At 51.0% G+C, this 27,943-nt stretch overlaps 1 protein-coding gene, 1 long non-coding RNA gene and 1 pseudogene across 3 annotated transcripts in view; 2 read left to right on the top strand and 1 right to left on the bottom strand.

Annotated features, from left to right (window-relative positions):
• The window catches only part of LOC149354169 (uncharacterized), a 43,263-nt gene extending 39,542 nt beyond the window's left edge, over positions 1 to 3,721 (top strand). For both annotated transcript variants that reach the window (XM_089583103.1, XM_089583104.1), the window contains one exon: positions 3,469 to 3,721. The gene's annotated coding sequence lies outside the window, so the exon portion shown is untranslated. The remainder of the gene's footprint in view (positions 1 to 3,468) is intronic.
• Positions 3,722 to 17,265: 13,544 nt separating this feature from the next.
• LOC149354167 (uncharacterized) lies at positions 17,266 to 27,546 on the top strand (annotated as a pseudogene).
• LOC149354168 (uncharacterized) lies at positions 18,218 to 23,157 on the bottom strand. Its single transcript, XR_016289634.1, has 2 exons — positions 22,537 to 23,157; positions 18,218 to 18,939 (listed from the first exon to the last, which is right to left on the bottom strand). It is a non-coding gene; the product is annotated as an uncharacterized LOC149354168 (long non-coding RNA).
• Positions 27,547 to 27,943: the final 397 nt, after the last annotated feature.

The raw sequence follows: 27,943 nt of genomic DNA, 5'->3' as shown, positions 1-27,943 counted from the left end.
ACCCCAGTGAAGCTCTGGCCAGGAGCCGGCGCAACCCCAGTGAGGGGCCGCACCGACCCACCAGCTGCCGAGCCTGAACCATGTTCCTCCGCTGCCTGGCGGGAGGCTGTCTGCACATCGTCGTCTTCATCAGCTTTTATCTGCGCGCACGAAGTCACGAAGGAAAGGCGTATAACTGGCTCCAAGTCAGTGGACATCCCAATCGTGCTTTGACCTGCGTGGCGGTAGTGACACAGATGTGCGCTGCTTCCGTATGCGTTGACAGGGTTTTATCCGAAACGCGATGGAGAAATATGCCGCCGGTGCTTTATGGGTCTGATTGGCGTTGACGTTGAGAACATTGTAGACTCCGTTCATTTTTAGGAAAGGAAAGGCGCATAACTGCCCCCCCCCCCCCCCCTGGGTTTGTAAGCACCTCAGTTGCGATTTTAGGTAGGTGGCGATGGAGGTCGCCTGCAAAAAACTGCTTCCCCATAATATTCCGTGCTTAGCAATGCCAAACCTCCAGGTTTTTTTTTTTTCACATATCGTAAGTTTACATAATAGCAATCAATATATCCGCAAATCTCTCCCCGAGACGCGGTTGATTTTCTTCTATTTTTGATAGAAATACAACCCAATGTTTTTATATCGCAATCTTAACCACTTTGCTCAAGCGCAGGACAAATTTTAAAAGCCAGATTTTTTACAAATCGGCAAGTTAGACCATTCCCAATAACATATTAATATCAGTACCTTACAACATTCTACATTTGCGTCGCAAATTAAAGTGATATCCAAAAAAGCTGAACTTGAAACCAACAGTTGGCAGGCAGTGCTAGTGCTGTGCCCTTTCCGTCATTCGCCGAATTTCTGCGCGGTTTCTCCTGAGGGACATGAGTTAATGAGAATTTTGTAGGGACAATTACTTACATCCTTAGGACGTCGTGGGCAGCTAACAAGTACGAAAACGCCAATAGTGTGCCCGAAAAATTGTGAAATTCACGAGTACGAACACTAGTAGTACAAACAAAAGGAGGCAGTGAGGGGACGTAAGCGCGTGTAAAGTCACTGTTCTTTAAATAGAGATTACGCTGATGTGTTCGGAATAATGTGAGGCGATAAAAAGGCCGAAGCGATTCAGAATCGCTTCTTAATCGTCGGTGGTATAACCTTGAGATGGACGCCAGACAAACGAAGCATGTAGTCTAGCATGGATTAAGGAGTGGCAACTGCGGAACTTGTTTCTGAAGATGAATTAACAAGATTACGTCACAGATAGACTAGTGCACGACAGCGAAGGTGTCAAATCTAATCCAGGAACAGGAACATATTGTTGCCGCTCACGCGTCTACGAAATCATTGCGGAAAATTAGATTCCGTCGGAGATTCAAACTTCTTTTCGGTTTGGTTTGGTTTAATGGGGTTTAACGTCTAAAGCAACTCAAACTATGAGCGACGCCGTAGTGACGAAGAAATTCAACCGCCGCGGTCGGTATCGAGCCCGCGTCTTCCAGGTCAGCAGCCAAACGCCGCAACCTCTGAGACACCGCAGCGGGGTCAAACTTCGTTTCGTCTGCGTTACTGAAGTGTCTTAACGAACATTGATCGTACTTTCTTCGCAACAACCCGCCTTTAATATTGAGAACGATAGCAATATATCCTTCCCTACGAATGAGCCACTGCGCAGCCCTCGCAAACATGATATCAGGCACATCCTCGATAGCGGCCATGACCATGCAGTCCTTCTGGCGTAGGACAACTTAAAAACCGTTCTCCCAAGCCAGCAAGATAATGCGGATGTTTCCGCTTGAGGATTCGGTCCCGGTTTCGTACCGCTGCGGTGGCCTACTGCTTTGAGCATCCGCCTCGTATGCGGAAGGTGTGGGGTAGGAAATATGGGTCTGTGACCCCACCTTGAGTGCACGAAAAACAGCTTGTGCCTCGGCGCTCTTTGGCCAAAGTTTCCCTTGCGCGAATAAAATTCATCATCATCATCTGATCCCGGTTCCGCCATACTATTGCAGGCCGACGTCGTTCACGTCACAGGGGATCGCGCATAGAGCGGCCGCTGTGCAGTTAGCGAATATAGGTGCCAACGTGCGAGCCTGTACTTCATTCGCACCGTAGCGCAAGCCTATCGGAAGCTCGCTGGTACAGGATGGCCACTAATTATTTGGCGCAAATTGAGTAGGAGGTCACAAGCGCTGTTCGTTTACGTAGCCCTTCGTGTTCATCATTTTCAGTCAACCTGAGTTCCCGTGGTTGAGGATTCATGATGGCTATAATTATCAGCCTATAATTTGTGCCGATAGATTAAAGATACCATGAACACGCACTAAAATGATTTTTTGGGTGTGCGATTATAGAAAACCGTGAATAAAGAATTTAATGTCCTCCAATTCGATTAGCTGAACGAATGAAATATTCATTCAGAAAATTATCAGAAAAGGAAGAGAATATGTTTTAAAGTTTTTTGATAGTTTTGGAATGATTGGCACTAACTGTGAAAAGGGCTCTACGTAGTTTTCTTCTACGACTGTTCCCTGAAAAGGGTGCACTCCGGCGCCGCACAGTATGCTGCCGCAATGGATATGCACGGGAAGGCATGTTTCATCGGCACGACGCGGTCCATTCATGTGGCGGCGTTCAGAATGCTCACACATGGCCTCCAAGGTTAGGCGATGTGGCAGGGCTCAGGCAGGTCTTTTAAGCCCTGCCTTAATGCCCAACGTGGGAATCCATGACTGGTACATTTTTCTCGCCGCCCTTATGCTGTGAGCTGTGGTGTTAGTTTATTCGCTCTCGTGAACAGGAGCAAAGCGCAATTTTCTCATACGTCCGACATGAAGGTCGCCGATCTACTACGCTGACTTCACGACCCGTATTCCTTTCTTGAGATTAGTGTCGCATATTTTAGCAGCTACAGCCATAAAGCTGTAAAGTTTTAGCGCCTTAACGCAGCGCCGCCGCTAGCTCTTCACTGTGTACCACAAGTATCCGTTTCGAACGAATGCTATTGGAAGTACCGGATATTCATGAAATATTCGATTCGTATTCGATTGGGTTATTACCGACACTATTAATATTCGATTAGATTTCGAAAGAATACCGTTCGCACAGCCCTCTTTCAGATCTCATTCTAGAAGTCTGTGTAGTGCGCGATGTGATTCCACGTTTAAGAACCCCAGATGGTCGAAATTTCCGGCACTCTTCACTACGGCCGTCCCTCATGGCCTGGGATGTTTCGGGGCGTTAACCCCCCTCCCAAACCACATTTGACTAAAACCTGGCCCTCGTAAAATAAGGTAATCTACACAAGTCTCAGTGTGTTCACGTAATAAAATCAGGTTTGCTGGTCGTGCCGGTATTTACGTGAAGCCAACGAACACAACTTTTCTGATCATGTCTGACGAGTTCAGCGAAGCCTCTTGTAACAGTTAGCCCTAGCTGGCGACCGGCGCCCAAGAGCTCTCTTCGTCTGCGCAGCTCGTCGTGCCCCTCGTCACCCGGACCTGCGACGCCGAGGCTGGGACCCTCAAGAACAGGTCCGCAGGCCCCGCTGTATACTTCTGGCCGGAGTCTTGCGGGTCTCCATGGCGTCCCGCGCAGCAGTCGGCGAGTCGGTGTTCTCCTCTTGCAGCGTGCTGCACATCTGCACGACACGGGCCTGCGGCAGGATGTACACATCACTGTCTCTCGATGACCTGCGCCACGGCGACCGGCGCGAACCGCACATCGAGGTTAAATTTATTCTACATTAAATATATTTCGATTATTATAAAAAAAGCACTACCTTAATTCGACCCTTTATTCGTATGGAATCGGGATTCGCCTATGGAATCCAGAGAATAAAACCAAAGTTTGATTCGTCACTCATGTCGTCTAAGCTTTTTATCTCCTGGAGTAGTTGTCATGGTCCCGATAGCACACTTCATTTAATATCTGAGTCTGATCCATATGTGAGTATTGTCCACTCGCTCTATTTAATTGCATTCTTTCCAATCCCTCCGTTGCTTAACTACGAAATGAAAACTACCGACAACTGGTTACTATATACTATAAGTGTTTTTTTTTCTGCTACCTGCTTCAAGCTTGTGCAAATCAAAACTGATACCACATTTACATCAGCCTAACTAAGCCCACTGCAGGGCAAAGGCTTCTCTCATGTCTGCAATTAACCCTGTCCTATGCCAGCCTGAAAGCCAGGATTCCTTGCATGTCAGAGTTGATGAGAATTAAAGTTCACACAATTACAAAAACTAACCGGGCTATCTTTACCCAGCTTACTAACTACGGATCACCTACCGCCGAGTGTAATGGCATTATCAGAATTCGCAGATAAGAGTGAAGTTGCAGTGCCTTACGATGAGACTGAGTGACGTGTAAAATTAGGAGAGTTTTTGTTCTCTACCGCCGAGAGTCAGCACTGGACGCAAGCGCCGTCAGGCACTGGACGCAGTTAACCTAAAACGTTAAGCCTTCGCCCGCTGAGCTCCCAGTGCCCTTTCGCGATGAACTTTTTTGCGGATGTGGCGTCACAGGAAAAACAAAAAGGGAATTCCTTCTGGAAAGGCCTATTAAACGCCCGACCGCTCAAGGGTACCTTCCAGAGAGATCCCAAGTATCACAGGAATGGTACTCCGAACGTTACGCCCCAGGGCCTTTCGCTACTCCCCAGTCTAACTAAATCACGGCTCAGGTTTATCCATTCAACCCTGAGCGCACCTCTTCGCAAAGTGCAGCTCCGTGGAGTCAGGCACGAATGCGCACCTAGGTGCTTGAAGTCCCCCTTGGGGGAGCCTCGAGAAAAAAAAGAACAGCGGAACGTTTTAGTGTTCTGTTACCGTCCGTGCCTGCAGCTTTGCACCTATCTGGGAGAAAAGCAGCCTGAACGTTCAAATAGCGATCTGGGGATACTGCAGCGATAGGTTCGAAATATGGCCTGGTTTTACTATACAGAAGTCCAACTTTCGCCTCTACAAGTGGAATTTCGAAACACACCAGGCAAAAAATTACGAGGAACTTTAGCGACTAAAGTGGTGAAAGGCGAAAGCCTGAGTGCTGCATTCTGCTACGCGATTGTTGCGCATGTAGCGATGAATGCTGCCACGAGTAAACTGAGCGACTACACTTTCACATTCTGTTGGTACATTTATTAACTGCCAAATAATGACGCTTAATCTTCGCCTTTAGGAGTGGAACGCGAGAGCGTGTTGTAGCGCTGCCAGGGAGTCCACGGAACGCCACCACCCGTTCGGCGCGATGTCTGGCCCTTTGAACGCAACGCTTTTTGAGGAAAGGAAATGGCGTTGTAATCCTCTGTCATCCTAGTGGACACCTGAACCGCACAGTACAGGAAGGAAGGAAGTGGGAGTGAAAAAAGAAAGAGAAAAAGGGGCGTAATGAAGAAAATGAAAATTTTATTTAAGGAAAGGAAATTACGCAGTAACTGTCTCACATATCTCGGTGGACACCCCTCAAAGCGGGACACATTTTTCTCACGACAACGATGAGCCATTAAAGGCTTTCGCCTTGATAAAAAAGCTTATGCTCTATGGTTGCCTCTCTAGGGTGAATTCGAGACTTTTGTCTCCGATAGTACGTGTACATCTCTGACCGGTAAGAACGCTGTGCTAAAACATCCTGATAACGTTACAGTAGTATCCCGGCGGTGAATTTTTCAAGCCGGATACAACAGTAGATTCTCAGTGGCACTGAGAACGGTTACTCGAAGACGAGAGACAGCATGGAGCTGGTCTGACAGAGGAAGCCGACCAGACAGCCGGTTGATGTGAGCACCCGCAGCCAGATGGACACCGACATCGCCGAAACTAAAGCTCAGAGGGGCGCATCCTGCGGCGCTTATATGCATGCTCAGGTGGCATTGACTGGCGACGCATCTGCGGCAGCTCCAGGAGTCGAAAACGGCCGTTGAATGGTCACCTCGAAATTGTCTTCGGCGCGTGTGTGCTGTCCAAGGATGAGATCGCGTAAGCATAGCCCTTCAGCCATATGGAGAGCGTGTATAGTCCAACTCTATACTCCGTTTCATGCATCAGACGCAACGCTGTGAAAGGTACGGAAGTAGTCCGCACGGAAAAATAAAGGGAGGCGTGTTACTCCGCCCTTGTTTTGTGGCGGAGCGGTCTATGATACGAGAGAGCGAGAGCGTGTCGTCAGCTATAAGAGTGTGTTTATATGAAGCTCATGACAAAAGTGTCATGTAGAAGCCTGCAGGCAAAGCATTTACTATGTTTCGCTCACCATAAGGAGCGCATTACTCTCTGGTCGCGGATGCAGACAGCGCAAACAAGAGCGCTAGCTTTGACAGCGCTGCACGTGATGTCTGAAGCGGAGTTTAGAATCGAGGTACTGTGTTGACCCATAGTGGCGTTCGCGAAACGCTTGGCCACGTTACGGGAGCAATGTTGGGCAGAAGCAGAGATATATCAATCATGCACGTACGTGAAATTTTGGCGGGCCTCTGCCGACATGCTGATTTGAAATTAGATGAAAAAGAGAAAATACGATAGCTTCATGATCTGCGCTTTGCGTATAACCCCGCATGCATGCGTACACACAAGCGCTCCTCATATCTCCGCAATGTTTCTAACACTGCAAGCGCAGCGTATGCCCACTAGTACAAGCGCTTGCACTGGGTGATTCATGCTGGATGACGAACCGCGAAGTTACCTTACAGACTCGCTGTTGCAATAGGCCGAACATAAGCGTCTGCCCAACGGTCAATGAAAGCGCACGCTCGGTTCGATACCCCTGCAGAGTCAATTCGTGGACGCGAGATACACAACCGTGCGCAAGGTGCCAGGTATTTCGCGCGAATGGCGGCGCTCTGATTCGGACGATTCGGGGCGGTGTGGACCGCCTGGCGTTGGAGACCTGCGGCCCAGAGGCAGGCGCTGTCCCGGTGAGGCGAATGGCGGAGATCAGCAGCTCGATGTATTTATGTAGCTCATGAAACACAGGCGAATAGAATTGATCTAACACGCCCGCCTCAATTTCTTCGGCTTGTCACACCAACTCCCTCGACAGCTAGCTCGCCATTTTGGAGTGTGTAAGGAATCAGCATGGAAAGAAACAAAACGCGTCGAAATAGCACAGAACCGAACTGAGCAGCGGCGTTGGCGGCGTATAAAGCACGAGGCGGAAAACTGCACGGTGAATAAACAGGGCATGAAAAAATAGCACGCGTCATAACAGTAGGCTGAAAAAAGCAGTGCGTTGATAAAACAGCACAGTGTTGTGCGCCCCCTGCGCGCCCGCGGTCCGATAGCTGCTCTAGCAGATGCAAAATGACACAAGGCTAGGAACTTCAGCTTGGGACCGTGAACTGTTCCTCTTCCAAGTCTCGCGTTTCTGAAGTTTGTCTGACGCTTAGAAAGTAGAACGCGAGAAGGGAACGAACGAGTGCGAATTCCGTGCCAGCGTATCCCCCTGTCTCGGATTTTGTTCGCGCGTTGCGTCCTCTTAGCTTGAGTTCCTTTCATGCGGAGCGTGCGAACTCTTGAGCGCTGAGGTTCCGAATTGGGGCGGTTACACGGTTGTCCGGTTTTTCGTGCAGCAGTCTGTATCAGATGTGGCTATCAAGCAAGCGGCCTGATAACATGTCAACGCCCCTTCTTCCTTTCCCTTTCCCTCGCTGCAGCCGCAGTTATAAATCTATGCGCAATAAAGGACCGGGCGTCTTTTCTGGCCTAGCTACTGATGTGTCGCGTCTCTGCATGAAGCGATCGATACATGGTGTCAGAAGTGGCCCGGTGTGCCCAGCTGGATTATTCAAGCAGCCGAAGCAATGGACATCGTGAAACCGCTGGGACCACTTCAGTTGACTGGGAATGTCAGAAGAAACTGGCTAATATTCAAGCAGAATTAAGCTGCAACTGTTCCTGACAGCGACGTCGACCGCCACCCCAAAGTCAGCAGCGGTCAAAGCAGCGATCCTTCTAAGCGCTGCCGGCGACGAGGCACTGGACATCTACAACAACTTCAGCTACGCGAAAGATGAGTCCAAAGATGATTACGACACGCTGCTCAAGAAATTTGACAGTTAATTCGACGAAAAAGAAAACGAAGTCTACGAGAGGAATGTATTTCGTATGCGGGTATACAAGGTGAGTCCGAGCCATTTGAGCACGAGACCTCAGAACGCAAGCTAAGCTCTGCAATTTTGGTGGCCTTGAAGAATCCATGGTACGAGACCAGATTGTTTTCGGCACTAATAGTACCCCGCTCAGAGAAAAAATGCTACGAGGTAAGAGTCTCACATTGCAGAAAGCAGAAGAGATGTGTAAGGCAGCGGAGACTGCCGCGCAGCAAAATGCTACCTAGTCCAAAGGCGACGTCCACGTTGACTACGCCGTAAGAAACCATCCTGGTAAAGAAAGGCGGATTCGATGCAAGCAGTGCAACCAGGCGCACGCGCCGCGACAGTGTCCAGCTTACGGGAAGCGCTGTTACACTTGCAACAGAATGAATCACTTCTCGTTGTGCTGCAGAAGTCGCCAAGTCAACCAAGTACAGGAAGAGGTGGAAAACGATGAAAACTTCCAAGTTTTGGACGTCAGCATATGTGGTGTCAACAGGCAAGCAGGGCTAGATTGGACAATGCAAGGCCAGATTGCCGGATGCGTCATCAGTTTCAAAGTTGACACAGGCTCCCAGGCAAACCTTCTTCCCCTCCGCATCTTTCGACGCATCTGCAGTACAACGCCCCTGCGCAAGAGTACAGCGGTTCTTACTGCCTACAATGGCAGCGTTATCAAGCACGTGGGTGTCGCCACAGCATCACTGCTCCTGAACAAAGCGAAGCACGAGACGAATTTTTTTATCGTGAAAAAAGGCCGACAAGCAATCCTTGGCTTTAACACATGCCTGCAATTTGGCCTCATTCCATCAGTTGTCGATGCCGTTAATATGCAGGATGGGCATGAAACACCGGAGCAAACGGCCCCGCACCTTTTCAGTGGAACCGGCTGCGTCAAACGACAATACAAGATGGTCCTGCGGCCCGGTGCGGTTTCAGTGGTACAACCAGCTAGGAGGGTACCCTTCTCCCTAAGGGAACCACTACGTGAAGAGCTCAACCGCATGGAGAAGGCGTCCATCATCAAAAGGGTAGACGAGCCCACCGAATGGGTGAGTCCCTTGGTCATAGTTCGCAAAAAGCCTACGGGTGTGCATGGACCCGAGAGAAATTAACAAGCACATCATGCGTGAGCACTACCCTATGCCCGGACGTGAAGACATTGAGTGCGAATTGTCAGGGGCGCGACTGTTTTCCCGCCTTGACGCCAACTCCGGCTTCCACCAAATACCGTTAGATGGGGCCACGTCGCGAATATGCACGTTTGCGACTCCGTTCGGCCGCTACAGATTCCTTCGGCTCCCTTTCGGTATTTCGTCTGCTAGTGAGGTCTTCCAGAAGACGCTCGCAGAGATCTTCGACGGCCTGCCAGGGGTTCATGTATATGTTGACGACGTGCTAATCTGTGGCAACAGCAAACAGCAGCATGATGAGCGCTTGCGAGCAGCACTGAGAAGGGCAGAGGAAGCTGGTCTTACGTTCAACCGTGAGAAGTGTGCCTTCGGTGTGAAGGAAATAACATTTCTTGGAGACGTCATCAGTGGACATGGCATACTGCCGAGTTCTGATCTAATTTCAAGCATTCAAGCTATGCCACACCCGAATGACAAAAATGCAGTACGCAGAATGCTTGGAGTCGATAACTATTTCCGCAAGTACGTGCCTCGACTGAGCGATAAAACGTCCCTACTTCGCAGCTTGGTGAAGGAGAACGTCGTTTTTGACTGGAGTTCGGCTCATGGGCGTGAGTGGAAAGAGGTCTGCGAAGCATTAACAACGCCTCCTGTGCTGGCCTTCTTCGACGCGAAGAAAGAAACCAAAATTTCGGCTGACGCATCTGGGCTAGGGTTAGGCGCAGCATTGTTGCAGAAGCATGGCAGTGAGTGGCGCCCAGTCATGTACGCTTCGCGAGCGCTCACCGATAGCGAAACACGGTACTCGCAAATCGAGAAAGAAACCCTGGGCATTGTTTTCGCATGCGAAAAGTTTCACCAGCTGGTATATGGCCGCAAGATTGTCACTGAAACGGATCACAGACCTTTGCTGGCAATCGCGAAAAAGGCAATCGGAGATATGCCACCAAGGCTGCAGCGTTTCGTCTTCTTCGTTATGACTACGAACTGCAGTTTGTTCCTGGCAAGGACCTGCTGTTGGCGGACATGCTGTCCCGTGCTCCTGCCTTCCGTGCCGTCCTGGAGTCAACCGAAGTCGTCGACGTTCAGGCTGTACAGGTCCTCTCAAGCATAGTAAGCACACCAACAAAACGGCGCCTGCAAAGTGAGACTTTAGCGGATCCATACTTGAGCAAAGTCTTGGAGCAGGTGGCACAAGGAACTAAGATTGAAGGAGAGTTAAAGCCATTTGCAGCAGAACTATCGGAAATTGATGGAATACGGCTGAAAGGATGCAAAATTGTCGTACCGAAGACAATGAGAGTGGAGATTCTGCAGAAGTTGCACGCGGGACATCTTGGGCTGAATAAGAGCAAAGCCATAGCTCGGGGCCTGATCTTCTGGCCAGGAATGGGCAGTGCCATTGAAACGCTCATTCGCAAATGCAGCGCATGCCAAAAGTACGCCTACAAGCAAGCTTCTGAGCCTTTTATTTTGTGGCCAACACCCAAGGTGCCATGGCACCGGGTGGGAATCGACCTTTTTCATTTCGCTGGTGACATGTACGTAGTGGTGTTTGATGCGCATTCAAACTTTCCAGACGTTGAGAAACTCGCCGTCACCACTGCGCGCGAAGTCGTTACAAAGGTTGCGTCTATTTTTGCGCGGTACGGAATTCCTGCCCAAGTGTGTACCGACAACGGACCTCAGTTTGCTTCCCAAGAGTTCGCGGAGTTTGCACGGCGCTATGACTTTGTCCATATTACTTCGAGCCCTGAATTTCCGCGGTCGAATGGTTTGGCCGAGAAAAGAGTACAAATAGTGAAGCGCATTATGAAGAAAACTGCAGTCTCGTGACGACTTCTGGATGGGTCTTTTATCATATCGCGCGTCCCCATTAGAGGACGGACAATCACCGGGAGAATTGTTGCAGGGTCGTCGGCTGCGCACTACTCTGCCTGAATGCAGCGTCGAACAGGAGCGCCCGGTAGACAAGCACCGCCAGTCGTCCAAGGGCAAACTACTGCCTCCACTGCAGCAAGGAGACACGGTGCGGGTTCGTGACGACCGCCAATGGTCGCGCAAAGCGATGGTTCTCCAGAAGGTGGCTCCACGATCCCACATCGTGAGAATGGACAACGACCGTCTTCTAAGGCGTAATAGGCAACATCTGCTGCGAACCCAAGAGCACTACAACGTCATCGATGACAGCGACGACGACGCGGACATCCGCTCCGAGGCTAGAAGAACTTCAAGTCCTGGTACCGCCGATGGCCAGGGTGAGCCACGTGATGGACTTGCCACAAGCACTCGGCTCACAGCATCACGTGCAGCTGGTGGATCAAGCATGGACTTGCCACGTGATGGACTTGCCACAAGCACGCAGCTCACAGCATCAGGTGCAGCTGCTGGATCAACCATGCCAGCCATTCCACGCAGGACAACCCGGCCACGCATGGAACCTAAACGGCTGACTTATGATCACAAGTTTCGGCACATTTCTTAGAGCATTGTCAAAACTGATCTTTTCACAGAGGAAAGAAGATGTATCAGATGTGGCTATCAAGCAAGCGGCCTGATAACATGTCAACGCCCCTTCTTCCTTTCCCTTTCCCTCGCTGCAGCCGCAGCTATAAATCTATGCGCAATAAAGGACCGGGCGTCTTTTCTGGCCTAGCTATGTGTCGCGTCTCTGCATGAAGCGATCGATACACAGTCAACACGAGCTGCACTTTCCCTTAATTAACTCTTCCAGTTTCACAACAGCAGCAACAAAATAACACGGTGTAAAAAAAATAGTAAAGACCTTTAGTAATCCGTAACGATAGTATTTGGAGTAAAAAGACGGTCACTTCGCTATTAGCGTGTCAGCAGTACCGGATGTAGTCGGCCTTTACCGACAGGGCACGACGTTCTAATCATAAACGGACCACTCTCACCCAAAAAGGAGCTTTTTCAAGCTAGAAAAGTCCAAAGAATGAAATACAGGAGTTGCCACAACCGGAGGATTGCGCAAGTACAACGCGGGTGTCGGGCCTTCCGCTGCGGATCTCAGATGCGACGCTCCACCGCCATTCACTTCAACACGGTGGCAATCCGCCCTCTTCGGTAACGCGAGGATTTTTAAATGCAATTTCCATGCCTTACACACGTATTTTGTAGCCGGACAAGCGTCACAATAGCCACAAGGAACCAGAGACTTAATTTGCACTGAAAACCATAACTGCATTGAGCTGCCGTGTCCTTTAAAGCTGGTTATCTAAATTACAAAAGTTAATTCTTAACTATCAGCAGAGTTGGGCACCTCGTTACAGTTAATGATTTAAATCTGGAGGAGCAATAAATTTTCACTAACGCGATTCTCATTGGGGCTGCATTGCCAGTAATTCTGGCTCCCCGGCCGGGACAGGCCGAAACAGCAACGAGCGATGAGCGCACGCAGCAGCACTACCGAAGATCCACCGTTCCGGCAAACGCCTTACTGCGGCCGCCGCTTTCCCGTAGCCGAGGTGTGATGAAGCGTCGAGGGCATGATGTCATTTCGTGTAGCCAGTAGAGATATCGGCCATCAAAAAAAGGCTTAACACTAGGGGTGATCGTTCGTTAAACAAAAATCCTCTTCCTTCCCTCTCCAGGTTTCCTCTCCGTCTTCTCTTCAAACCGTTCTGCCCATTGTCAGACGCACTGTGGAAATAGCTGGGATGGATCCTAAAGGTTCCGTTTAATTAAAGTGGATTTCGACGGAACACGATGCCCATTTCATCGTTATTTTGCTCTGTCGCTCTGAAACCACCTTAAAGCACCACTTTTAAACGAGCTGGGTACAGCACTAATTAGCACATTCTGATATCACTACGGTCTGATAACACTACCTTTACGTTATCGTGCCATAGAAGGCCGTGAGTGCCAGCTTACAGTCGTCTTCGGACTTTAATCTTCAGACATCAGCAAGGGTTGCCTCTTTCATTCGCCCGTCTAAAACGAGAGCGCTGAAGGAGCTACCGACTGGTTCTTAGCTGCAGTCCCGCGGCACTCTAAACACCTATGAACGACGCTGCATTCGAGAGCATGCTGGTTTAGGCTGGTTGATTGTGCTTAACATCTCAAAGCGACTCAGAGTATGAGAGACGCCGCAAGTGAAGGGCTCCGGAAATTTCGACAACCTGGGGTTCTTTTACGTGCACTAACATCGCATAGTACACGGGCCTCTAGAATTTTGCCTCCATCAAAATTCGACCGCCGCGTCCGGGATTGAAGCCGCGTGCCATAACCACTGAGCCACCGCGGCGGGTCGACAGCATGCCTGTCGCCACATTCAACACGTACCGCCACCCCAATTTTTCCTGTTGTTGATTTTGTGTCAAACCAACGAAAATCCGGGCTATTCGCGAGCAAACTCAACTTCAGGGGTGTTGCGAAGCCTGGCAACATAGCGCGAGCGGAGGTCTCGTGCATAGCTCGTCGCTTATGATGCGCGATGTCAGCGCATGTTAATGATTGTCTGAATTAACCCCGAGCCCTCCACTATACCGCGTCCCTCATTGCTCGCTTGTCGCTTCAGGATTCGTTCGAATGCACGTGAAACCGGAGGCAGAGAGATTATGCGGCATACTCATGGAGGAAAAAAAACTGAGGAGGGAGCGTCCGGCGACAACCTTGAAGCCTAGCCTTTACAAGTAAAGATATAGCAAAAAAAAAGAGTGTGTCCCCCCGTGATCGCACCACGTGATAGCATGCGGTAAAGTCTAGCCCCGCTGCGCGCGCGCATGCGCCGATAGCGCGGCAGACTATCTGTAGATCAATTTCCTTGCTGTAGACGCCCGCGCCGCGGGTCGCGCATACGCGCGCACTAAAACATACCAGAACCAAAACAAAGAGGACAGACTCGGAGAGCGAAAAACAGGGAGAAAACGACTTCAAAACACTCGGCTTGCGAACGCTGGCCGCGTGACGTCACGCTCCCTCCTTAGTTTTTTTTCCTCCATGGGCATACTATCCACGCCAGCACAGGCTTGCCTGTCGTGGCTGTCCATGTTTACGTTGTGCAGTGTACAAACACTGACAACGCCGCACAAATAAATTAGTAAATATACAGTGCCGCCATGCACGGCGACTGCGATGAAACAAACCAGTGAGCATGCCAGTGAGGCATTGGACAGGCAACCAGTGAAACCGGAAGTGGCTAGCAGATGATTTTCCCATGACCCCTTGCGCTGCTGCCGGAAACAGACCACTAAAGAGCAAAACTTAGGAGAGGCCACGCCCTGCCCATACAACCGCATAAATGACACAGGCCCAACACCCTCTGAGAAAAATGTGGAGGAAATCACGTGGTTTTTCTCGATCGGGAGGTAGTCTTGTCCGAGTCCAGCCGTCCAGCCACGGCCGGTCTCGAGGGGGGCGCGCACTCTTTCCTACGGCCTTCGCATTCGCCGCGGAAGAAATGCGAGTTTTTCTCCGGGGGTTACGCCGTCCGCCGCCGCCAGGGGCGCGACGACCCCACCGCTCGTAGGGGGCGCGTGCGCATCGAGGCACCCTAGGGTGCCTCGATGTCAGCGCCGCCGTACAGGGTGGAGACAACATCGCGGACGCCGCCATATTGAATCACACGGGATCAGCTGCGCTAGCGTGTGTAACGGCGCCACTCTTACTTTCGGCGGGTGTGAGAGTGTTTTTGACTGGAACAGTCTTTTTCATCAACATCGCACTGCGTATCTTTTCACTCATAATAGCCATTTTAACATCCGAGGGTCGAAGACGTAATTGCATGACTTAATTTTACAGCCCCAGGCGGTCGAGGTTGAACATTTACTGTTCCGTCTGTTGGTTTGAAAAACGCGCTAATATTTTAAAGATCTGTTGCCGGGCAGGTGCTGCTGCTCCATGCGGATAGAAGAAATTGCTCTTTTTTTTCTCACGATATTTGAATTTCAATTCCCACGTTCTGTTAACGCCCGCGTGTCGTCAGCCGCTCGAGCGCTGCGGCTGGTTTCGCTATGGTCGCGCGGGCTGTTTCCGCTTCTTCTGCTCGCAAAAACTGGTGTCTGCTTTCTAATCTTTCAAAGGGTAACTGCGAGTTGCTCGCCCGTTTATTGCTCACAAGGGCGCAATTACATCTGCTTATGGGGCGGGCGCTGGTATATACAAATGATGCCGCCGTACACCGACGTTGCCACTGCTCCTGCGTTTTCTTTTTCGAGGCCAAAGAAAACGAATCGCCCCTCGTTGGCGATAGCATAAAGGATTATTGGAACTTTCTCACTCGTTTCATTTTTATGAGGGGCGCACAACCACCGAATGTTCTTGCGTGCGCACGCATGCACACTTTGCTTGCGCCCTGGACATACACACCGGTTGCTCTCCTGCGATTCCTCAGTTTGTGAAACACAATTCAACATATCTTTTTTCATATTTATTTTATTCAAGCCAATCGGTATTCATTAATAAACCTTGCATGTAAACCTGCGCAAAAAGATTGGATTTTAGTCATTAAAAACTGCAGTAATTATGAAAATTTTAAATTCGAAATCGAATTAATCGGCATTGAAAAGTCACGCTTTTCGAAAAAAATCGACCATATAGGGTTTTGTTAAAAAAACAACGCGGTTTTTAACGTTGGGTATCCATGTATTTCCTATTCTGTCTACAAAATTGTGTGCTGATGGGTTAGTCTGTTCGAAAAATAACTGCTACCTAAAAGTTGATCTTTATTACTGAGAAAGACAAATATGTAACACAGCTTTTCAGCCTACCCTCTTACACGGGGTACAGAGAACAAAACAAAAGATAATGCAAATTATTCATTTAATGCCAACTGTAATTGCAGGTCATGAAAAAACACGAACTACAATATAAGCATGCAAGACATTGGGACAGAAAAGTGGGGCATGTACCGTGGGGAAACATAAAAGCAAAGCATGAAAAAAGGTTCCAACCACGAAGTAAGTCAACAAGATTTAGGGGAAGATGTTGTGCACAGTGTGGTGTAACCTTCACCGCAAACATGAAAACAAAGTATGAAAAAAAAGATGCAAACCACGAAATAGCAGAACGAGACAGAGTGGTAAAAAAGCACAGTGGGGTGTAACATTTAAAGCAATGTACTCTAGAGCTGATCCTGCTTTACTTGAGCTTCCCATTTTTTCCTTCGCTCGGAGTCTCGGGGGAAGCGAAAACAGCATAGTCCTTTACGCGTTGACCCGGCGCACATTGGCACACAACAACCCGTCATGCTGCCTCGGTGGGCTTGAGAAACTCCTCAGTCATGCGATGGAGCACTGTCAAACAAATAAAGCCACCAGCGATCGTCCGCAGCCACTGGACCTCGAAAAACGGAAGCTCAGCTGCTTGCACCAAGCCAGCCCGACCGACCGCTGTGATTCAAAATGGCGCCGCAGGGAGAGAGAGGCGGCGTTGGAGCGGTCAAAGGATGGCACCACCCTGAACGGCGGCGCTGGCATCGAGGCACCCTCGAGCGCAGTAAGGGGCGCGCAGCAGCATCGCCGCCCAGCACTTCGGTGGAAGGAGCAAATAAGCTTCAGAGTCGGTTTTCTGAACCTTCACGGTGCTTGACGAGAACAAAGGTGGGCGGAACTGTACAGCGCGCTTCGCACAGAGGAAAAAAAATGGCCTGGCTTAGCTTATGGTTAAGCCTAGGAAGCGAAGCATACCGCCGGTGGAGGCTGCGCGTCCGCAAGCGATCGCACGAGTTGAGCCCCAGCTTTCACAGCTGTTGTGACGTCAGCTCCCCTAGCGGAAGGAGCGGGAGTTAGGCCGCCGGTGGAGGCTGCGCGTCCGCAAGCGAGCGCACGAGTTGAGCCCCAGCTTTCACAGCTGTTGTGACGTCATATCACGTGGTGCGCCGATTTAGGTCAAGTGGTAGCTACGCGGCCGTGCGCGGCGCAGCAAGGAAGAGCTCGGTTGTGCGGCTAGTACGCTTCGCATAATATCCGTATACGCGGTGGCCGAAACCCACCTCCGGGACCTCGAGGAGCCTCCCGTCGACCCGAGCTGGTGTTGGCGGGCAAGAACAGATTGGGTGAAAGCCGGAAAGGTGGAGGTGCGGGAGTGATGTGGCGCTGTGAGTTGGAGTGGCAGGCGCAAGAGTGCAGTGATCGTGTGGGGCATGACGAGGGATGCAGAGACCACTCATGGGTGGTAGGTGATCTTATCGGGGTCCCCACAGCGCTATGCGTGGTATATTTTTCCGTCCGCAGCAGTCGTCCCGAAACCGTGGTTTAGTGGAGTGCGTGTGCGGAGACGCCCGCCTGGTTGCAATTGACGGGGAGGTGATCATTCTTGGGGACTACAACGGCCACCTCTCCGAGCTTGACGGATACATTGACGCTAACGGTGACCTCCTCATCCAGCTGGCGGAACAGCTCCAGCTCAACATCGCCAATTTGGACCCGAGATGCGACGGCCAGTATACGTGGTGCGCCAGAAACAGTGCAACATGTATGACTATGCGCTGCTATCGCCTCGTTTACTGAGCCTTCTGCAGCACCTCGACATTGATGAAGAGGGCCATGGTTAGCATGGGCGGCGACCATAATCGCCTGCGTCTGGACTTCAGCCGTAAACACCGTAGGAAGACTCGACCGCGACGGTCGAAAGCTATCTACCTTCCGGTAAGACAGATAGAGGTCGTCGCCAAGGAATTTGAAGTCGTCTTAAAGTAACGAAAGCCGGGATGCCTGTGGATAAATGGAAATGTTCTAACCGCGATAGCTGAAAAAGAACTGTCCTGGGCGCGTTGTCGTTGCTCCCCTAATAATCAGCATCTTGGTGAAGCTTATAAGATGGCTCGCAATAAAGTCACTGCTGTGCTTAGAGGTGCCAGGCGAAAGCACTTCCAAGGTAAATTTTCTGAGTTTAGAAATAACCCGTCCAAGGCTTGGTCTGTGGTTAACGAATTAAGGGGTCGTCCCCGGAAAGGCGCATACTGTTGGGTCTGGGGCATCCCACCGCTGGAAACACTGTTGGGACAGGGTGTCCGAGCCAGGAAACGGTCGAGGCGACGGTGAGTCAAATGAACTTTATGTACAGTATGTACAAGGGCTTTTACATGATACAAGGGTCATGAGCACCACGGGCAGGCACACAGAAGAAGGGCGGCCCCGGCGGCGAGCGTAGCTCCGGCGTGATGGCTCTTCTGCTGCCCGTCTGCTGCTCGGGTTCAGCGCGGCTCCGTTTTTATAGCCGCTGGTAACGGTTACGGCAGCCAGCCGTTCAAATCCTCCAATCACTGGCCACCGTTCAAATTAGACCAATGGTCGAGGGGCGACGGCCGATGACGCGTCGGAGGAGCCCGCACCGACGGAGAGGAGGGAAGGAGGAAGGGTCCGTGTCGGCGCCGGCGTGGCTGGATGAGTCACGCTGCATGTCGCGACTTGTCCGAGAAAGTCTGGGCCTGCTTTGAGCGTCGGCGAGCGCGCAGCGCTTGTTTAGACAGGCCCGCCAGCGAAATGTGGGCGCCGGCACGACAGCACCACCGCCGCCAGACAATGCGCCACGAAGACGAGCTACTTCCGCGTGGCTCGGATGCGGGGCGCGCTCGTACGCCAGGCTCCTCCAAGTTCTCGTCCGGTGTTCAGCCGCAGGTAGCTCCAGGCTCCTTTCCGAGAACGGGTCCCGCTCGTCAGGACAGGATCACTGCTCCGCAGCTTAGTCGCCCAGGTGACTGGATCAGCTTCGCTCGGTCCTTCGGAAGAGCTTGCTTCTCAGCATCGGTCGTTGATCGTTCTGCATGTTGCCAAGAACCGACTGACAACAGGCACCCAACACGAGCAAGTGCCCTCCGTCACCCGTCAATACACCAGACTTAAAGTCACAAAACTCTGCTGGCTATATTTCTGTCCCCTTTTTGTTCCCTCTTCTACAAGAGACACATGTGGGATACAAGAACTTGAAAGTAATTAACTCAAACAAAGTGTCAAACACATGAAACACTCGGAATGAAACGAATGCAAAATAAATTCGCTCTCTTGAGATCACTCGGCCAGAAGAACACTCAGCTGAGGCCACAAATGAGGACATAAATTTTTCCCCGATCTACGAGCGAACTTAAAACAGCTGTTCGCGAAGAGACAAAATGTAAGTCACGAGGAGGCGAAGCCAGCCTTGCTTAGAACACACGGCTTAGTGCGTCTACGTTCGCGTTTTCCTCGCTTCTAACGGACGGTAAACGACACCCGCTACAGCGGAAACTAATGGCTCTGCCTCTTTCGCTGTGCTGCGCTTTTCTCTCTCTCTCTCTCTACTACCGTGGTAGCTAACGTCTCTGCCTCTTTCGCGGTAGACGCGCTTTTCTTTCTCTCTCTACTACCGCGGTAGCTAATGTCTCTGCCTCTTTCGCGGTAGACGCGCTTTTCTTTTTCTCTCTGCTTGTCTTTCCAGTTTCTACGGGAGCTACAGTACGAGAGCGATTCGCTTTCATAGACTGGCAGCTTGTCTCTTTCTTTGCGCTTCGCGCGCCAGTCGCGACGTCCCATAGCGAGTGCGCAACGCTTCCGATGGGACCGTTCTTTCTTTCTCTCTGTTCGTGGGGGCAAGTCAGACCTTGCACGAGTCTTGACTTTCTCGCGCACCCGTTTGCCTTTCCGCTCGGTGTGTAGTTCGCCTCTACACGGCCTTTTGATTTTACGCCTACTAAGTGGCGTCATTTCGAATCGCGGCTTTCTATCGCGATAACTGTGCTTGGCTGAGCGCTTAGACGGTTTCTTCTTGGCCATTTTCTTGCCGCTGTCACTGCGGCCTCGTACAATCTTTCGCTCTTTGAGCCGTACACGCGCTTTCCTTGCGCGCGCGTGCCGCTTTCTGTGGGAGCGCGGTTTCTCCCGTGACTGCTGCGGAAAGAGAGCCCGCATGAGAGCACGTGCCTTTGCGCGTCTCGCTCTCTCTGTGCTGGCGGCAAGATTCACACTTGTCCCGCTCCTTAATTTTTCGCCTCCCGGGCAGCGCTCTCTTGAATCTCGGTTTGGTGCCTTGGTGCACTTTTCCGCGCGAATGTTTGCACGATTTCTTTTTGCAGTTTATTCTACTGCCCAGACCTATGTGCCCCGACACACTTATGCGCTTCGCTTTGCGCGATAGTAATGCCTCGCACATTTCTTTAGCTCTGGTTCCGACGCTAGTTTCAGGGCTGACAACGTGACTGACTTTACTGAAGTCATTTTGCCGGCGACGCTGGCGCTTCCGATGGTGGAAACCCGTTTTCGCGCGTTTGCCCTTTCTCTCTTTTCGGCGGCGCCCGTCTTTCTTCTGCCTGCCTTTCATCTTTCGGCGGCACCACTCTTTCTTTTGCCTACCTTTCATCGTCTTTTGGTGACAGCTCTCTCTCTTGAGCTTGCCTTTACTGACCTTTCGGCGGCAGCACTGTTTGTCGGTCACCTTGTGGTGATAGCTCACTTTTCGGAACTGGCTGTTACTTTCTTTCCGGTTGCAGCTTTCTTTCTCGTGCTTTCCTATCATTTTCTCCTGAGGAAGCACATGCTGCTTTCGTCGCCTAGGTTCCTGTTCTCTGACAATGTCACTATGATTCTCAGCCGATTCACGTGCGCTACCTAGATCAGACCTGTCTTTAGCGTCTTTACTAGCGTCCTCCAAACTGCGTTCTTCCTCGTCAGCCTCTACGAGTGCACATTCGTCCTCATCTTTCTCGGACGGAATGACGTCTGCCGCCCCTATGTCGTCTGGAACGTTCTGTTCTCCACTGTCGTCCAGCCCCTTAGTTTCTCCAGGCGCAGACGAACCAGTGTTTTCTACTGACTTTACTGCTGACACGCAGCTCTCGTCATGCTCCTGACGCGTTTCAGCCAATTTCGGATGAGGGTCGGCTCTGCACTCAGTCGCGGTGTTTCCGCTACTGCAGCTACTTTCTGGAAAGTCGCAAAGCTCAGGGCAGTGCGAAAGCACGGGACTCGTTTCGCCTCGCTCGCTAGAGACACCAACGCACAACTCAGCGTCCGCAAACTCTGCATGCGCCTGCTTCCGTTGATCGTAAGTGTCGGGTTTCTGCATCTCTGCCGAACGCGCTGCACAACACGGTGTGCCGTCCTCATCTACCTCGCTTGCGTCGGCGCAAGCGTTTTCACTAATGTCCAGATGGACGTCCTCGATGCCCTGTTCGGCAACTTCTCCCGCTTTCGACACGTTAGGAGATTCGCTTTCCGGTAACTCCGCCACAATCTCAATGGGCGATACCTCTGCGAATTCGCCGTCCGATGCTATGACCACCTTATACGAGGGTAGTGAGGTTTCCTCGAATGCGGGGCAATTCCCACTGTTACAGCAGCAGTTACATCTGCCACGTACGGACTACGTTCCTCTGTGCCGCACTGGCAGCTCTGCTCTACAGCAACGCATTCTACCTCTGTGTCACGATCATCCGACCCTTCAGCATTTTCGAGCCACTCTAAAATGTCGGCTTCAAACTGGTACGGAAAATCGTTAAACGATGGGGTGCTATTCTCTCGCAGGTACCTTTGGCGAAGGTCCAGCGGTGACACGTTATATCTCGCCAGTAAGATGCTTTTCAGCTCATCGTAGTCCGCCAAGCCGTCGTCCAACAGGCGCTTGACAACGTCATACGCTTCGCTGGAAAGCAGGGCTACCAACTTCTGTGCCCAACCATTCCGCTCAACGCGCTTTCTCTCGCAGACGCGCTCGAACTCCGCAAGATATTTCGCCATATCTTCGGCGATCACGAAGGGCTGCGGCCTGTCTCTCAGCTGCTGACCGTCGGTCTCATGCAGAGCGGATAATGTTCTATCTCTCTCATAAAAGATCTCGTGTGCTTCAAGCTCCAGGTCCATCAGTTTCTTAGCGCGAGCATACCGTTTTGTTTCAAGCTGCCTCCGTTTTTCTGCCTCTTCGCGCTCAAGCTGCTTCTGTTTTTCAGCCTCTTCGTGCTCACGGCGTTCTGTGATCGCTTCCCAGGCCTCATTGGCTTCCTCAGCCGTTACTTCCTCTGCCCGCATGACCTCAAGAATAGCCTGCTTTCGTTTTGCGGGGCCCAAATTAATGCCCAACTCTTCACAAATTTCGATGAGTTCCTTCACTTTGAAGTTCTCCATCGCGCACAATAACCTCTTGTAGTTTGCCCTTTTCTTAGAATTCCCTTGCCGTTCACTACTATAGCGCTACTAGTACGACACGCGCAAGTAATTCTTTCCAACAACGCCTCGTTTACGCCCTCTGCACCAGCTTTCGTTTCAAAGCGCTCCGACTTGGCTCGAAACAGCAAAGCTCTCTCCAGTGCAACACACAGCCCTACTCTAAACTACAATCACGTGTGCTAGAGCAGTCTGGCGAATTGAGGGGAAAACATCAGGCACTCACCGCGCCGAGGTAGCTGACGCCGGTCGATCCCGCAGCAGCCATCCACTGTTGGGACTCTGGCATCCCACCGCTATCACCACTGTTGGGTCTGGGGCATCCCACCGCTGGAAACACTGTTGGGACAGGGTGTCCGAGCCAGGAAACGGTCGAGGCGACGGTGAGTCAAATGAACTTTATGTACAGTATGTACAAGGGCTTTTACATGATACAAGGGTCATGAGCACCACGGGCAGGCACACAGAAGAAGGGCGGCCCCGGCGGCGAGCGTAGCTCCGGCGTGATGGCTCTTCTGCTGCCCGTCTGCTGCTCGGGTTCAGCGCGGCTCCGTTTTTATAGCCGCTGGTAACGGTTACGGCAGCCAGCCGTTCAAATCCTCCAATCACTGGCCACCGTTCAAATTAGACCAATGGTCGAGGGGCGACGGCCGATGACGCGTCGGAGGAGCCCGCACCGACGGAGAGGAGGGAAGGAGGAAGGGTCCGTGTCGGCGCCGGCGTGGCTGGATGAGTCACGCTGCATGTCGCGACTTGTCCGAGAAAGTCTGGGCCTGCTTTGAGCGTCGGCGAGCGCGCAGCGCTTGTTTAGACAGGCCCGCCAGCGAAATGTGGGCGCCGGCACGACAATACCAAACTATTGCTAAGAATTTCGGTCCACCATCTATAACGTTAGCAGACCAATTTAATTCCTTTTTCTCGTCTACTGCAACAAGTTTGTCCGGTAATACGGCTAGTTATTGTATGCCACAATCGGTGGTTGAGTCTGCCTTCCTGCCTGAGTGTACTGATGATGATATTTGTTATATTATTCAACTTTAAACAGCGCAAGTCGGTTGGATTAGATGGTGTGTCTGTGGGCGTCCTTCGCAGAAATTTCGAGGCCCTGAAGAATGTTCTTTTAGCAATTATAAATAACATTATAGCCACACAAGTAATACCGCCTGGCCTCAAGGAAGCGCTTGTAGTTCCTCTTTTCAAAAGCGGACAGGTTAATGTTGTCACAAACTACAGACCCATTTCGATACTTTCGTGCATTGTTCTGATACTTGAAAAACATATTTTTCACGTAATGCAGAGCTTCATTGATGCGCACAACATACTGTTGCCTAATCAATACGGATTCACTTGCGGGCGTGGCACTAGGTTAGCATTAGATGAATTAACCGATTTCCTTAATAGTACTCTCGAAAGTAGTGTATTCGCTTGTGCATTATTTCTAGATGTATCAAAAGCTTTTCACTCCGTAGACCATGAAATATTACTCCGTAAACTTCATAGCTATGGCTTCCGAGGGCCCTTCCTAACTTTCCTTGAGAATTATTTGCACGGTCGAATCCAAGTAGTAGTTTTCGGAAATATTAAAAGCAAACCTAGACAGTTGACCGCTGGAGTTCCCCAGGGGTCGATTTTAGCTCCCCTTTTATTCAACCTGTACGTTAATGATCTCAGTCAAGCAATTGTTCACTGTTGGGTGTTTCAATACGCAGACGACACGCTTTTAGTATCGCGTCATACTAATTACCATCAAGCCGTGGCTGAATTACAAACTGACACTGTAAATGTTATCAGTTGGTACCGTAACAACTTAATTTCTATTAACCAAAATAAAACTAAATTAGTCTGTTTTCACGATCCACTGAAATCTGTTTCTGTCATCAATCCAGTGTTTCTTTATTCTCCTCTGTGTAACAATTGCTCTTGCTCTCCTATTCCATACCTCTCAAGTGTCAATTATCTGGGTGTCCATTTCGATTCTAACATGTCCTGGAACACTCATTCGGCTAACGTTTGTGAAAGGCTGCGCAAGATAGCCTGCCTGTTATATTCTATTAAAGCACTATGCCCAATTTACACAATGAAAACAATAGCACATGCATTGGCGTACAGTGGGCTGCGATATGGAATTTGTTCTTTTTATTTTTGTTCAGTGTTTTGGCGCAACAAAGTGAATTCTTTACTAAAATCTATAATTCGGGCTGTGATGTATGGTGTGCGCATTACTAATAATTCCAATCTTTTTTCATCTTCGCACATGCCTTCGTTCAGGCTATTATTCAAAGAAACTGTGATCCTTATGTATATATGGAACAATGAGTTCTGCCTCCCGTATGTCCCCACCAGAGCATTACGTCCACGCGACCGCTTTACCTTGCCCAGAGTACGGACAAGATATGGTAAACGTGTCCGTGCCTTTTATGTACCTGATGTGTTGAACGACCTGCCAGATAATGTTTTATCTTTCAGCACTCGGAAAGAAGTGAAATCTGCTATCTTTGATTTGTATGTGTAATTTTGTTTCTTTTCTTTTTTTCCTCCCCCCCCCCCCCGTCCTTTCTCACTGCATTCCCTTAGTTTAATTCTAAATTTGTGCAGTATTGATTAACTGTGCCGTTCTCTGGCTTGCTCCATTCTGCCGAGCACTGCCCCACAAGCACATTGTTGGCTTGGGCAGGCTCGTATTTGTACTGTGTAATTTTTCAAATAAATAATTTATTATTAAAAAAAAGAGAGCCAGAGGCGGCTCGGAGCCGCTACGTACGACGAATACATGGAAGCCCTGCGTTCGATAATGCACTCACACGTGGTTCACAAGGGACATGGGCAAGCCTAGAAGAAGCCATGGTGGGACAGGCAGGTGGCAGAGGCATGGCAAGCGCGCAGGGACGCGAACTGCGCCCACCGCAGGGCGGTGAAAGATAAGGACCCTGAGGCAGCAGCAGCGACATGGGACACGTACCTGCAACGCAAACATGAAATGCAGTCATTGGTGCAGGCAAAGTTGGCGGCCGCAAATCTCAAGCAAATGCAAGAACTACGGGCAGAGGGCAAGTCGGCGGCTCAGAGATTCTGGCGGTATGTCAGCTCACTGGACAGGAAAAGGGAGGGGCCAATAGAAATGGTGGATAGTGCTACAGGACTGCCCATCACCGACCTGCAACAGCACGTCACTGACCACTTGTCAGCCCTGTATGGGCCACCAGCCCGCATGCCTGAGCACAAGCTTGAGAAGACATCGTCCTCAGCTCCATCCCAGGACCAACCGGAAATCACATGGGAGGTCGCACTGCCAGGCATAAATCGGGCACTGGGCCGCATCAGCGCTTGCACAGCCACGGGACCCGATGGAATACCAGCTCGCCTACTAAAACTACTCGGTCCAAACTCGAGGGAACAGCTTGCCGATTTGTATACCACCATGATCAACGGCGGAGACATACCCGAGGACTGGCACAATGGCAGGGTGGTGCTCTTGCTGAAGCACGGCGGCAATGCTGCCCATATCGGCGACTACCGGGCACTCACGGTCACCAGCGTGGTGTATCGAGTTTTCATGCAGGTTTTGAAAGCCTGGATCAGCGGATGGGCTGAATCAGCGCCCGTCTTAACGGAGCTGCAGAATGGGTTTCGTCCGGGCAGGCGGCTAGAAGACAACCTCTTCGTACTCACCAGCTGTATAGACATCGCCAGGAAGGAAGGCAGGAGACTCATCTGCTGCTTTCTGGATGTCGAAAAGGCATATGATAACGTTCCGCACGAAACTCTCTTCCACTGCCTTGGTACTCTGGGGATGGCACCACCACTCCTCGATACGATAAAGAGGTTGTACCGGGAAAATGCAGTCACAGCCTTATTTGGCAATGTGCAATCGGAACGGGTCTGTGTGCGCAAAGGGCTTCGGCAGGGATGCCCATTGTCTCCCCTCCTCTACCTGCTGTATGTGTGCGGACTGGAAAAAGCACTCCTGCAGGCAAACCTGGGATTCGGCCTTAAGTACAGCACCAGAGGAATCGACAATTCCAGCCGACTGCCGGGTCTTGCCTTTGCTGATGACATAGTAATTATGGGAGAAACACCACAGGATGTACAGAAAATGCTAGACGTTTGTGCCGCGGAGCTGCGAAGCCTTGGCCTCAAGTTCAATCAACGAAAATGCATGGTTGTTCAGCTGGCGGGCGAGGCGACTGATCAGCTGTTGCTTACGTTGAACGATGAGCCCCTGACAGTCGACACATCGTACAAATACCTGGGCATAAATTTGTGCGCTGAGACTGACATGTTCAGGCTGCACGAGGCCAAGATCCGTCAGCCTGCACTCCGAGCGCAATGCATCCTCAGACGTCGGTGCTTGTGGGGGTGCCACCAGTACACTATGGTCCGCGACCTCTGGAAGCTCGCGCACGTACCAGGACTCACGTTCGCCAACACGGTGGTCTGCCTCCCATCAGCCACCAGGAATTGGCTAGAGCGCAGACAAACAGAGGTCGGCCGCACTGCAGTCGGTTGTCATGGACGGGTGGCCAATGCAGCCATCCAAGGTGACCTTGGATGGTCTAGTTTTGAGGCAAGGGAGGCATGCAGCAAGCTAGAGTACCGCGGTCGACACCAGTTCATGAGCCGCGACCGATGGGCAAGGCGGATCTTTGAATACCTCGCTGCGACATGCCTACGCACTACATGGGTTAAGCGCCTCCTCTGGATAGAAGGCAAGTATGGCCTTTTCCAGACACCCATAAATTCCTTATCAGCAACGGCGTGGAAACAGGAGGCAAGGAGACGGGTTCAAGAACTGGAGAATAAGCAGTAGCTGCAGGCGCTCACCGAAAAACCGACACTGGCTGTGTACCGCTAGTGCAAGAACAGCAATGGATCCGAAAAGATCTTTGACAACGGCCTGGGTAGCACATTGCAGTTTGAGGCCCGGGCCGGAGCGCTGCGAACACTGGTGTACCGCCGTCGCTTCGATGCAACACCAGAAGCACAGGCAGCACTATGCCGAGCGTGTGGCGACGCGGAGGAGACCATCGAGCACCTGGTGATGTCGTGCCAGAGACTCCATCCGATGCCGACAGAGGGCACCACATTCTCTCAGGCGCTCCGCTTTCACGGTCATGCAGTGGACGACGAAGGAGACAACTCCAAGCACAAGAGCGAGGGTGTGCTGCGAACCAAGCGTCGACTGACTCTTTGGTGGCGCACTGCGCCTAACCGCGCGAAACCGCAGAGTCGGATATGAACGCGGTCGATGAGCGAACTCCTTGCTTTAGACGGGTTTTTTTTTTTCTCTTTTCTTGTGCGCCTTTTTTCTTTCTTTCCTTGTGCGTTTTCATCCAGTTTTTTTTGTTGTTGTTTTGTTTTTGTTTTTTCGGTCTGGGTGCTCATTTTAGTGGTGCCCGCCCGTTACAAAGGGTAAGGCCTCAAGTATCTATCTATCTATTTACCCTAACCGGTCGCGACCGCTCTCTCCTCGCCTGCTTCTGCGGCGGAGGCCAGTGATCGCCTGGTTTCCTGCTGTTTTCCGCTGCTTCTCGGTGAACGATTCACCGAAACGAAAGGAAACAAAGCAAATGCTTTATCTGCATGTCAGACAAGAAGTTCACACGTAAAGGAGCTTTTAGAGCAAAATTCGGACG

This window comes from Amblyomma mixtum, chromosome 3, assembly GCF_055824585.1.
Source record: "Amblyomma mixtum isolate Tamu chromosome 3, ASM5582458v1, whole genome shotgun sequence".
NCBI classification, from domain to species: domain Eukaryota; kingdom Metazoa; phylum Arthropoda; class Arachnida; order Ixodida; family Ixodidae; genus Amblyomma; species Amblyomma mixtum.
The sequence above is the reverse complement of the archived record's forward strand: the minus strand, read 5'-3'. Positions and strand labels throughout refer to the sequence as shown.